Here is a 13,523-nt window from a genome sequence, read left to right as displayed (position 1 = left end):
GTAAGAAAATTATACTATGGTGCGTCTGATCGGTTTAGTTACAAACATTTCTCAAAATAACTTCATTTGTGTTCATCAGAACAAAAAAAATGTATACAGGTTTGTAAGACATGAGAGTAATTAAATGATGACAGAATTTTATTTTTTGGGTAAACTATCCCTTTAAGCACACAAAACGTGCCGGTGTACGCCCCCTTGTGTTTAAATAATGCCCATTTACTTCCTAGTGTTCTTACCACAACATAATGGTGTTCAGATTTTTGCACATTATTTAACAATCTCATAATGCATCTCTTTTGAACTGTACAGTATGCACACACACCATACATACAAAACAAGTCTACATATATAACAACAGATCATTTGAGGTCCTGTCCTGAGATAACCTCTCCTCATTTCCTGTCACACGTCTGGCATTTCACAGCGTGCTCTGCCAGGCCCTCTGACAGACCAGAAAAGCCACAACCAACCTACAATTTTTATTGCCAGCAGGGGAGGGACCTGCCAGTAAATGCTAACACCCATTACAGCAGAAAAGCCCCGGTTAATGAAAATGTATATAAAATGTGCAGAAAAATATAATTAGAAAATATATGATATTTTTATATACAGAAAATGTACAGAATTCGTACAAACATAATCAACTCACAACAAATAAAAAAACGAATCAATGAAAAAAATTATTATTGTTATTTTTTTAATTTAGCAGTAGGCTTGTTCGACTTCATGCGGCGCCGCAAGAATCTACAGCGGATGACGTCAAATATCGCGAGAGCGAGACGAAATATGGTTTGTTGAATCATTCTCGCGGTACTTTGACGTCATCCGGCTGTCGGTTCTTGCGGCGCCTCATGAAGTCGAACAAGCCTTTTGTCGAGTCGACGGCATAGCGTACGTCACAAAGGGAGGCGGGGCTAAAATACCAGAGTTTTTTTTTAAATAGCAGAGTTAAGGAAACAACGAAGCTAAGAAAAAAAAGTTTATTCCAACTACTAGTTTATTCCAACTACTGCTTTTAAAACCTAAATAACTCCAGTTTTCGTTGTAGCTTACACACATTTCAATCAATCTCCATTATCGAAACGAAATCTATTTAGCAGTTTCCAGTCAGCTGTCACAAAACCGAAAGGGGGTACATTTTTATCAATTTACAAACCCCAGTTTTCCTATACGCGATAAATGTCAATTCGTGTACAGCCTGCAACCTGTCTCAACGAGGTAAGCATATATTCGGCCATTTATGAGATGGTTTATACACTGACAGAACGTAAAAAATATTCATTTTTACATTTTGAAAAAATCTGACAAAATTAGTTTAACGGGGCAGGAAAGTCTGTCTTACGGTAAACAAAACTAAACATAGTCTTTTGTTTAGTAGTATATAGCCATAACTTATATCACAAAAAACTTTACTGAGGCGCTTACACACTGCGCATGCGCGTTAATGTTCCAATTTTGAGATATATTGGTCTTTAAAGGACGCGTTATATGATGCATACCTTTACCAGAATGTTCACTGGAATTAATTATGATTGTTTTGGAAATACATTTTACTGACAATAACCCCACTATTTAAAATGTGAATATGTATATGACCACTAGATGGCAGTCGTTAAACATGTTCAACATTGACCTACTTTTCATTTCACACCTGATTTATTAAATATGCGGAAAATGATCATATTTTAAAACAACACACAGTTTAGATCAGCTCTAGTGTTGCTAAAGAAATCGCTACTTCCTTGTATTTTAATGACTTGTAGATCTATATCTTAATCAGATTCAGTACATTTCTAATGTCCTCTGAGGTCAAATGAGGTAAGGACATTCTAACTTATCATTGGGAGGATGTTTGATCGGTTCTTGAGATATTTTAACCATCATACATTTTTTCAGATTATTAAAATATGTAATTTTAATTGATTTTAGTTGCCCCCCCATTCACCCTATTTGAAATCTCATTATGCTCCACACAAGGTCATACGTTCCCTAAAGTGAGACTCAGGGGACATCAACCATTGCAGGTATTTCTCTGTGGTGTAGCTATAACAACATGACAACAGCAGTACAGAGGGGATTCCACATTAAAATTTCATCCCCTCGCCCATGAATTATGCATACTCTATTACACACCCACATAATATGATGCTCATGTCAATTTGGAGGTCCATTGCTCTACAGGGTGAAGGCTACGAAATCCACCTATCAGGTGACATGTGATACACCAGCAGATCCCTTTGGTTTAATGGTTTTCCACAGCGGGGCTTTTGGGAATTACTGTTTTCCTGGAAAACAGGTTAGATGGCAGTGGGTTACTGTATCTGGGAATGGAGTATCAAGGGAGCTTTTGGGAGCCAGATAATTAAATACTGGTCAAACTAGATATGTCATATTGCAGATTAATTATTTCAAATAATTATGATGTATACAGAGGTTTTATTATATAAGTTAGATAGAAGATGGGTTTTAGTTTGTCATGAGAAATATTTCGAACTTTATACGCTTTTAGAAATTGATTGCAAGATATAAAGACATGGCTTCTTGTGCACTTTTCATGTAAGTTACTATCATTTGGGAAAAAATGCTATTTTGTAGTAGATCCATAAGCTAAATAACCATTTATAACCCAATAATACCCAAGATTAACTTATTTTTTGCATTTTCAGAGTCTTATATGATTGGTGCTTGCTGTGCAAGTATTGCTGCAACACTACTAGGATTTTACCATGGTATTGGAGTAGCGGTAAGTGGTTTTACTACAGTATGTTGCTGTGCAAAGTCACAAGGTTGTTTTAGTAAGCTCATTTTTAAGTGGTTGCTTACTGGACCGAGTCGAAAGAGTCAACCTGCAAGATTGTGATATGCTTAATTAGATATGCTTTACTAAGCACCCACTATAAAAAAAATGTTTGGTCAAAAAAGGAGCCGTTGGGTTACAGGGATAGTTCACCCAAAAATGAAAATGTTTTCAGAATTTTCTCATCATCCTGTTGTTCTAAATCTGTATTAATTAATTTTTTCTGATGAACACAAAAGAAGATATTTTGATAAATGATGGTAAGCACACAGCTGATTGTAACCATTGATTTCCATAGTAGGAAAAACAAATACGATGGAATTCAATGGGTACCATCAACTGTGTGCTAACTACTTCATCATTTATCACAATACTTCCATAATATTTGTTTCCCTACTATGGAAGTCAATGGTTACAGCGGTTTGCTTACCATCATTTAACAAAATATCTTCTTTTGTGTGACAGAATTTTAATTTTTGGGTGACTATGTCTTTAAATTAACCCTGAAAATACTTATAATTGACCCAAAAATGGGTTAGAACAGCCCAGCATTGAATAACTTAAAACCCAAAGTGTTGGGTTGGTCGCTAAAAAAACCTGACTGTCAATTTGAAAAATTCAAAGCCAATGTACGTGCATACTAAATGAACATCATCTATTTCCCATTAACAAAAAATCTGACATGCATACCCAAACACATGCACTACATTTATGCCAATATCTTCCACCTTCCCCCATGATGAGCAAACACATGACCTACAAGGGCGATCACCTTTCAGACCAATCAACACACCCCAAATTAGCCTTCCAACCAATCAGCTTAACCCCAGAGCCCTTAGGACTGTGTTTTACTGTGATCTCCATGCCCCATTATTTGAATATATTTGCATATATTGAAGAGCCCTCCATGCACATCGACCATTTACCAGCATGCAGAGGGTACAAGTTATATCTTTTTACCAAATAATTTCACGTGTAGAGCAAATAAGTAGGAAAACATAAACAGAACTAGATACATTTGCATTACACATTATCTGTATATGAAGAATTACACCCTAAAATTCTTGTCATTCTGTTTTTACTTGTTTTCATTTGACAAATGGCTTTAATTTTTTTCTAATTTTGCACAAATTTTAAACAACATAAAAAACAAAATTTGTATAACATTTTCACAATTAAACTTTCCCAACATGCATTTCAAGCGAGGCGCCATGAAATCCCACTGAGGAATTAAAGCCCTTTGTGTTGCCATGGTGCTGGTGGAGTGACAGGACAAGAAGCAGAAGGAGGGATTTAGGAAGAAGGGGGAGGGACGTGGAAGCACACACTGCATTACGATTGGCTGTAGTCATGTCACATGTGACCTTTGGAATGCAAATGCCTAACCCCCCCACTTTCTCTCTCTATCTGCTGTCTCTCTCTCTCTCTCTCTGGTCTGTGGTGAGCTTACGGCACAAACACAACCCAGAAATGGTGTAGGATAGCCGGAAAGCCGGACGAAATCCAATCCTAGGAAGGAAAGGCGAAGCCGCAGCGTAAGGTAGGCATGATTTGTGAAATCCACTCTTTCTTGTGGCTTTTAAACTAGGTGGGAATAAATAAGGGAGTGTGAATGTGTTGGTTTTCTCAGTGCATGCTTCCAGACCTGTTTTAAAGAAGCCAGATATCTTGACAGTTCAGAGCGCTGGCCTGTTGTTGACAAGCCTGTCTATGCAAATTGACCTTTTAAATAGGAATCCTGTTTCAAAGCACGAAACCTGGTATTGCTTTTGATCAAAAGATGGGCTCGAAATGGAAATTCACGCCAGTGTGATCCTTAAAAAAAAAATATATATATATATATTGAAGGATAAGAGCACTGGGTGATTACAAATCAGGCTTTGATGTTCTTACTTCAAGTCGAGTATACTTGTGTTCATCCATGTGTGTGTGAAACACCCATAAGGGGTGAGCGTGCGGGTCAGGTACGGGTCATCGTGCCCTTGGCATTTCGTGTGACCCACATTAAGCCAGATGATATAGAATGGATACCATGTGAAGGAGTTTGCAAGCCCGGATAGCAATTGGATGATTGCGTGCATGTGCGCGTTTTAAAGTGGGCTTCTCTTTAGTACTTCCAAGTTGGTGATGCGATGCCAAATAACAACACAGCTGGATGAGAGGCACAAATCACTCCGCACCAGATTTCGTCGCAAACACTTCTGCAGTTTATTAAGTCCAGAGAGTTTTACAGACGCACAAATGAAAGTTTAAAGTCGTGGATTTACTAGGCTGTGATTTTCTTTAGGCAATCTTCGTTTAAAACAAAACTTGCTTCTTGCCAATCTTAAATCCCAATTCCGATTTGTTGCCTGTATCTGATTTTTTTATGCCCTGCTTACATCATCTTTCAAAAGCGACTCATATCCGATATCGGCATTTACACTAAACACTTGGCAAAGCAATTCAAGGTGGACATACTGACCTGGGACAGCTTAAACCCCAGAGGAAGTCAAATTTAGCTTTATGCTAAATTATTATGCAGATTACAGAGTTTTAATTCTGTACCAAAACATTCAACTTCAACATTACTCCACTAAGTGGAGCTGTCATCCTCCATTGTGCTGCTTGGGTGGTGGTGTCCACCTGAGTTGACGTCATTTGCCAGCATTGCATTTCCAATGACACGACAAGTCTTGACATGGGAATATCCGACCTGTCCGCTTACACTGTGGACCCGAATGCATCAATTCGTTTCTTATACGATTTATTTCCAAATATGAATGAGGCCGATCAGGGAATAACGGAATCTATGTGCTTTTTTCCTGGTTTAACGTTCGTGGTTCATATACGATGTGGGCCACATAAGAAAAAAAATCGGAATTTAGTTACTTCAAACATGAAATGTAAGTGCGGCCTTATTTATCCTGTGAGTCGCTTGGTAGAGCATTGTGTTAGCGACGCAAAAGTCATGGGTTCGATCCAATGGACACATTGCCGTGAGTCACTTTGGATAAAAGTGTATGCCAAATGCATAAACAATTGCATATTTTGTGCATAGATTGTTTTGGCTTGTTGTTTAACATTTATTTTAAATCTCTGATTCGTTGTGACGGGTAGCCAAGATGGCGACGGCAGGCACCGCCTACTATCGGCTTCAACAAAGCTCTTCACAAACCTCTGGGTGAGGTCACGGACACTACGTCCATATTTTTTACTATATAAAAAAAATGGACTGCATTTATATAGCGCTTTTAACAGACCTATGGCCATCCAAAGCGCTGTACGTGTTGCCTCACATTCACCCATTCACTCACACATTCATACACTGACGGCGGTGTCAGCCATGCAAGGCGCCATCCAGCTCGTCGGGAGCAGCTGGGGTTAGGTGCCTTGCTCAAGGACACCATGACACTTGGTCCAGTGGAGCCAGGGATCGAACCACCAACCTTCCGGTTTGTAGATAACCTACATGAACCACTGAGCCACTATAGTTTATACCCATCTCCAGGGGCTTGGCAGTAAAGGTCTTCACGGGTTCACTTAGATCCGAAAACCCCAGGTCCTACCATAAAAGTTTCATGTGTGCCTCGGACACAGGTCGAGTATAAAATTTGCAAGAATACCCAAACTATCTATTCGGTGGTTTCCAACCCGCCCTCTGTTTACCAAGAGTGCTTGCGACATCGTATGTCTGGCGGTAGGTTAATTTTCATTGAGGTTGAGCCAGACCTGTCAATCGATGTGAATGCACACTGTAGTGGTGGTTAACTTGGTATCATCATCAAATGAAACAAATGAAAATAAATGAAGCAGCAAATTGGTTGTGAGGCCATCAGGGATGATTTCTGTCTGACTGGTGCGTGCAGGCTGCTGACTTGCACACACTTCGAGGCGTTTACTTTCAGGTCCAGTCGGGTTCCACAAAAGCGCATATGGGTCGGGTCGGACTCGGGTATAATTTTGTCAGGTTTTTCTTGCGTCGTTCTTACTTTAAAAAAAAAATTATGTACGTCGGGTAAAAAGTGATTTGGGTCATTTTGGTTCGGGTGGGACACGAGAAGACCTCTAGTTGGCAGGGCATTGCTATGAAGTTTTTCTGAGTGGCTTCAGCACATTACTTGTTGCCGGCTTGGGTATTTTACATGGTTTAGGGTGCTGTTGAGTGGTTTCTTGGCTGTTCTACACTCTCAGAAATAAAGGTACAAAACTGTACCTTTTCTGTCACTGGGGCTGTACCCTTTCAAAAAGTACAGCTTTGCACCTAAGGATTTCATTTTAGTACCTCAGAAGTACACGCTGGGACCAAAGAGAGCTTATTAGTACCTCAAAAATATATATTAGTAACTCAAAGGTACATATTGGTACTAAATGTTTACACATCTGTACCTAATGGTCCATACAATTACCTTCTTAAAGGGTGCTGCCCCACTGACAGCTAGGGTACATATTTTGACTTTTTTCTAACACTCTAGGTCCTAAAGGTACGGTAATCTACCAAAAATTGTATTCTGTTTTGTATTCCTGTAAAGGTACCAAACAGAAACTTAGGGTACAGCCCCAGTGACAGAAAAGGTACAGTTTTGTACCTTTATTTCTAACAGTGTAAGAGGTTCATACATGCTAGACTTTTAGAATTTTTACATAGACCCTTGCGTATATGGACAGGCATCATGCATACCAAACAAGCTGATAAAGGACAATTTGACATCTCTAATTTACTTAACCTGCATGTCTTGGACTGAACACGGAAGAAACCGGTGTAAACTCACGCTGACATGGGGAGAACATGCAACGAGACCTCCCAGCCGAGGCTCAAACCAGAGACCTTCTTGCTGTGAGGGAACATTGCAACCCACTAAGCCACTGTGCCGCCCCTTTGCTAATTTTATTATTAGTATATTATTTATTTATTGTACCTGATGATTGTACAATTTTAGTGGTCATGCTGTGAACTATGGATCATCTATTGGTCACATGTCTGTATGATAATATTTCTTTCAGAGGTCACCAAACTTGAACTTTTTAATGTGCAGAACTGGAAAATTGCAAAAGCTTGCATTTCTGGTTTGACATAAATTAAACGAAAATTCTAGTGACCGCAGCATTGCTGGCTTAGAAACATCTCATTGATATTCTGCTCTGACATTAAGGCTTTAATGTAAATCTGAAGGATTTTTAACCCCGTCTCTTAGAAAAGTGAAAGCTCACACCTGACACTTTTATCAAGACATGCGATTTGTAGTAAGATTGATGTTCAGCACTATATTATTTATGGTTAGGGGTTTACAACCAACCTCCTCCAAAGCAAAGCAATCGAAAGGGTGATGCTTGCTTTTGCTGTCTAAACGTCTTCCTCTGGTAGGCTGTTGAAGTGGGTTTTATTAAATAAACCGTCATCTTCCTGTGCGCATTGACCCAGAACTCTTGTGTGTGGAACTGAAGGTTAATTGCACAGGGACGCTGGTTTGTGCACTTAATTTATAATGTGCAGATTACTTGAAGGAATAAAGGCTTCAAGTGTCTCAGTTTTAACCCATGGAGTTTAGCACAAATCCATCAGTGTATAAATGTGTGTGCGTGTGTAACTGCTTGAAAGTGTAGATCTGTACACTTATGTCCCCATATTAGACTTCCCATAATGCAAAGGGCTTAACAGCCCAATTATTGATTTCAATCTTTTAAATGACCTTACTCAGTCGATATTAAACATATCAAGGTTATATTTTCATTCTATGTTCTTTACATTATGTAGGATGATATGTAGAAAACAGTACATCAAAATAAGAAAGACTTTAGCTGGGTTTTCAATGTTTGGTTTGTAAGTATCAAGAATAGGAGGCAGAATCATTTCCAAAAAAAAAACACATTCATTTTAACATATGAATCTTAATAAAAAAACTGAATCAACAACATCTTGTTGAGCTTTGACAACATGTTCACAGATTCACAGGTACTCCATACTGTCCACATGATGTGACAATGTGTTTCTGTGCCGACGTTTACATTCTCCAGTGTATCCTCGGTGGTGTTCTGCTTTCTACCTTTGTGACATTCACAAATAAAGACTTTATACTCAGAGGACACAGACAGATTTTTTAGAAACGATCTAAATCCTTTTCTTTAAGTGTGTAACTTACAGGACGTTTGCCAAGGAATGGAAAGCAGTTGTTTTTGCTTAACGGTGTACATTTTTAAGTTAAAGGGCACCTATTATGCCTATTTTAACAAGATGTCATATAAGTCTCAGGTGTGCCTAAAATGTGTCTGTGATGTTTCAGCTCAAAATACGCCACAGATCATTTATTATAGCATGTCCAAAATGCTGTTTGGGTGGGAGCAAATAAGCGCTGTTTTCATGTATGTACCTTTAAATGCAAATGAGCCACTGCTCCTCACTACCTTACCAACATACAGTGAGCGCTGTCTGTTCAAATTAGTTCTGTTTCCTGTGAATACAGTCTGAGACAATAGTATATTTAAAAGCTTTTGGGTAAAATGAACCAGTAAGTTAGTGGTCGTGGACAGAGCTTTGTTTGTGTGATGTCACATTAACAAGAAAATCAAAACAGCACGTCTAATGAGCATGCTCTGGTTTAGTGGGGGTTTAAAAAGCTGACATAGAGACAGCTACTGTACAAGTAAGCCATTCATTGGTTGATTGCCCTGAAAATTGTAAACACTGTGCCTCTGTTGTTTGGAGCATCCTAGCCATAAACATATATAGACGCACATTGAGTGCTTTTGCCTATAGCTGTGATGGGTCAGGCACTCCAATATTAAGAACGCCAGGACTGCGCTATCACACACAAGTGAATAGGCAGATGTATGTTACTGGATAAAATACACAATAAGATTTTCAATTCAGTGTGTAGCTCAATGCGTAGAGCACTAACAGGGCAAAAGTTTGTGGGTTCGATTGAAAATGTATATCTTGAAAGCACTGTAAGTAATTTTGGATATAAAGGTCTGCCAGATGTGTAAATGTAATGGTTTACGATCTACGTGAAGAACAAATCCTTCTCCAGTTACTTATCCCGATATTTAGACATGGAAAGTTATCCATTGTCATAAAAAAACAAATGTCATTTGGCTTTTTTTGTAAAGATGTCACTAATAGGGCTGGGTATCGATTCAGATGTTCCAGACTGATTCGATTTCGATTCACAAGCTATCAAATCGATTTCGATTCTCGATTCAATTTTCGATCCCGGTTCTCAGGTCTGTTTTTATACTCGATTCTCGATTCAACTCAATGAATATTTTTTTAATAAAAATACTATATTAATAAAAAAGAAGCATGAACAGCAGTTTACAAGTGGATAATTAATAAAAAGAATTTAAATGTCACAACACTATCATCGTCAGCTTGCTTGCGAAATCTTAAATGCCTCCATACTTTTGACTTTTTATGTGAAGGTGGCATCAATGTCAATGAAGCACCTGAAACCGCCATTTTAAGCACTGAATGAATGAATGGCAGGCTCACCTTTCGCTCCTTGGTAACATCGGGCAAGGCAAAAAAGAGGGTGACATCTAGTAAAGAAGACTAGTAATTAGATTAACGTTAATCTTACGTTCAGTGTTTGCGGAAATAAATATGAAAAAAAAATCGATTCTGCTCTTTGAGAATCAATTTTGAATCCACCACGTAACCCCCCCCCCAAAAAAAACCCCCAGATTAATCGAAAATAGCCCTAGTCACTAATTTAATATAATAATAGTGGCGGGCAAGTGATTAATCGCGAATAATCGCATAGAATATAGAGTTTTTGCATACTGTGTAACAAACGATTAATCGCAAACAAAAAAAAGTTTGCATAAAATATGCATGTGTACTTTATGTATATATAAATATAACATTCATGTATGTATTTTAGAAACATTTAATTTGTTTAGATTTTTATTTATTTTTTATATATATTATATATAAATAAAAAATTATATATATATATTATATACAAAATTATATAAGACAATTGTCTTAAATGTATATATGTATATGTGTGTGTGTGTATTTAAATACATAATAATTGCATACAGTACACACACACATCTTATGCGAACACACATTATGCAAACTTTTTTGTTTGCGATTAATCGTGATTAATCGTTTGCTTAACACTAAATGTAATATAATTCTTTCCTTGCAAAAATTTCATACTTTTCTTGTGCTTCAGGTCAAAACGCAGTTTGTTTAAGCCTGTCAATGTAAGTCTGTTATCTCAGTGTATCAACAATAGTGGCACAACAATAATACACTTCAACTTTCATAAAACTTTCTTTGTAATAAACTAAATGATATCCAGTTAAGAAGGACATGTTGAATCAAAATCATGCATGCTTATAAATGTCATCTAATCCATGCAGAAATAACAAGAACATCCATACGTTTTTTCAATCATAATACAGTTTCTATCTCCAGTTGTGCTCATTACTAACATTCATTTCCTCTTTCCCATTAATAAGTATGAGGGACCCCCGCTTACCCATCTTAGTGGTCATCATCCGTGCACTATATTCACAACCTTCTTAGGGAGGGTTAATCCATCTCCCCTGCATTGATGCTGAAGCTCTGCAGAGGGAAATGAAGTCACTTGGGAGCGTCTGTCTGGCGCTGCAGCGGTACCAAGGGGACACCAATTAAATGAGTCTCAAAGGAGAGGCAGACGAGAGCAGGATAGAGGGAAGGTGAAAGGGGTTACGACGAGACTTTTCACAGTCGTAAGCTGCCATTAGTCAAGCAGCGGACATTGACAGGCATTCTGTGGCTCGGATTGTTCATGCCATACAGAATGCAACATAATGGATATAGATTGATAGGACTAGACAGTTCTTTCTTGTTTTTGTATTATTTTTATTATTTTCCGTCAATAGAGGACGGTATCTGCTACTTATTTTTTAATAGATGAAAGCCAGCCATTGACAGCAGATTTTGCTTTAAACTTTTGTTTTGTTTAAGGGTCAGTGATCAATGTAAGGGTGTCTAGTGTTTTTATTGGCAACGGTAAAAAAAAAAACGATTTTATAAAAAAAGATATTATAAAGGTTGATGCTCACATCTAGACTGATGCTTTAGTTATAAAGACATTTACATATTTGGAAAAGCATTTTATACATATACACATGCGAAAAATGTACGCAAATAAATTTTTAGCACGTGCATTCCTTGGGTTTGAACCCATGACCTTCTGCGCTGCAAACACAATGCTCTAAGCAATATAGTATCCCTAAAAACATATTTATATTTATTTATTTTATATTGTATTTATTTCAAACTATATTTATTTATATTTATTTTACAATATATTTATTTTTTCAAATAAATAAATACTGATAACACTTAAAAATAATGTTGTATTTCTTAACATTAGTAAATGCATTAACTAACACAAACTAACAATGAGCATATTTTTCCACTGTTTATTAATTCTTGTTAATGTTAGTTAATGCTGTTAAAGTTATTCATGTTAGTTCATTGTGCATTAATTAATGTTAACAGTTACAACTTTTGATTTTAAAAAATGTATTAAAAGTAACCAACATGCTTTAAATACAATGAACTAAGATTAATAAGTGATGTAGAAGTATTGTTCATTGTTAGTTTAATGTTAGCTGCATTAACTAATATTAACAAATCCAACCTTATACTGTAATAAAGTGTTACCAAAAACATTTGGTAATCAAAGTGAGATGTTTTATAAAGTTGCTATGCATTTGATAAAGATTTCTTATGCTTAGATCTTTTTCAGGTTTCAATTATTTTTTATATTGATCATATTTCCCGTTTTTTTTTTTTTTTTTTGAAAAACAAAATAATTAGTCGGATTATTTGTAAAAGTTATCGCACACTATTTCTTTATAAGCCACAGCATATAGCTATAAAACAGATATCGATTTATGTTTTTTCTTTTTTAGAATTTGTTTTGTGTGTTCACGTGAACTTTAATGTGAAATATTTTGTGCGACCGTCTTGGCAGAGATTGCTTTTTATCTCAGTGGGACCTTCCTGGAAAAGTAAAGGTAAAATAAAAATAAATTAAAAATAAAATAAAATAAAATAAATAAAATAAAATAAAAATAAAGAAAGAAAATTAAAAAAATTATAAATAATAAATAAAATTAGGCAAATAAAATAAAATAAAATGGGTTAAATGTAAAGTGTATTATTCAGGGTTACTGGTCTTGAAAAAAAATCTTTAGTTGTGATGTAAAAATGTTATATATCATTACATCCCTGTGTTTGTTACTAAGTGCATGCTGGTAAAAGCAGTCATCGGGCAAAATAGCATCAAATAGGCCTCATTACCAAGATAACTACAGGTTAACCTCCATCATATCACCAACAAAATCCTTTTTCTGAAGATGAGACCAGTTACGGCTGTCATGCAAGGGTTTGCTTCGAGTTTTAAATGCCCTAATCGAATCGAAATTTAGTGATGTGCGAGACACCATGAAATCAGCATTCGTCCATCTCCCGAACCTCTCTCCTGTATATTCTCGCCCCATTTGTCGCTTCTGGTGGCTGGCCGCCACGTTTCCCCAGCCCCCACTCATTTTGTGCTGAGTGGATGAGTGAGTAAGTAATATGGATCAGACCCAGACCAGACAGACAGCAGCACCCCCATCCCATCTCATCCACATTTACTGCCTCAACCTCCGCCCGCCTCTCCTGTCTATGTTTTTTACCTCTCTAATCATTCTCCCGTCTGTATTCGCCTCTCATTCACCCATCCGTCATGAAACT

At 37.0% G+C, this 13,523-nt stretch overlaps 1 protein-coding gene across 1 annotated transcript in view; it reads left to right on the top strand.

The window, feature by feature from the left end:
• Positions 1-3,159: 3,159 nt before the first annotated feature.
• The window catches only part of phc2b (polyhomeotic homolog 2b (Drosophila)), a 45,171-nt gene continuing 34,807 nt past the window's right edge, over positions 3,160-13,523 (top strand). The window contains exon 1 of the mRNA XM_065279690.2: positions 3,160-4,337. The gene's annotated coding sequence lies outside the window, so the exon portion shown is untranslated. The remainder of the gene's footprint in view (positions 4,338-13,523) is intronic.

The sequence above is a fragment of the Paramisgurnus dabryanus genome, chromosome 7 (genome assembly GCF_030506205.2).
Source record: "Paramisgurnus dabryanus chromosome 7, PD_genome_1.1, whole genome shotgun sequence".
NCBI classification, from domain to species: domain Eukaryota; kingdom Metazoa; phylum Chordata; class Actinopteri; order Cypriniformes; family Cobitidae; genus Paramisgurnus; species Paramisgurnus dabryanus.
This window is presented reverse-complemented; position numbering and strand designations above follow the sequence as displayed.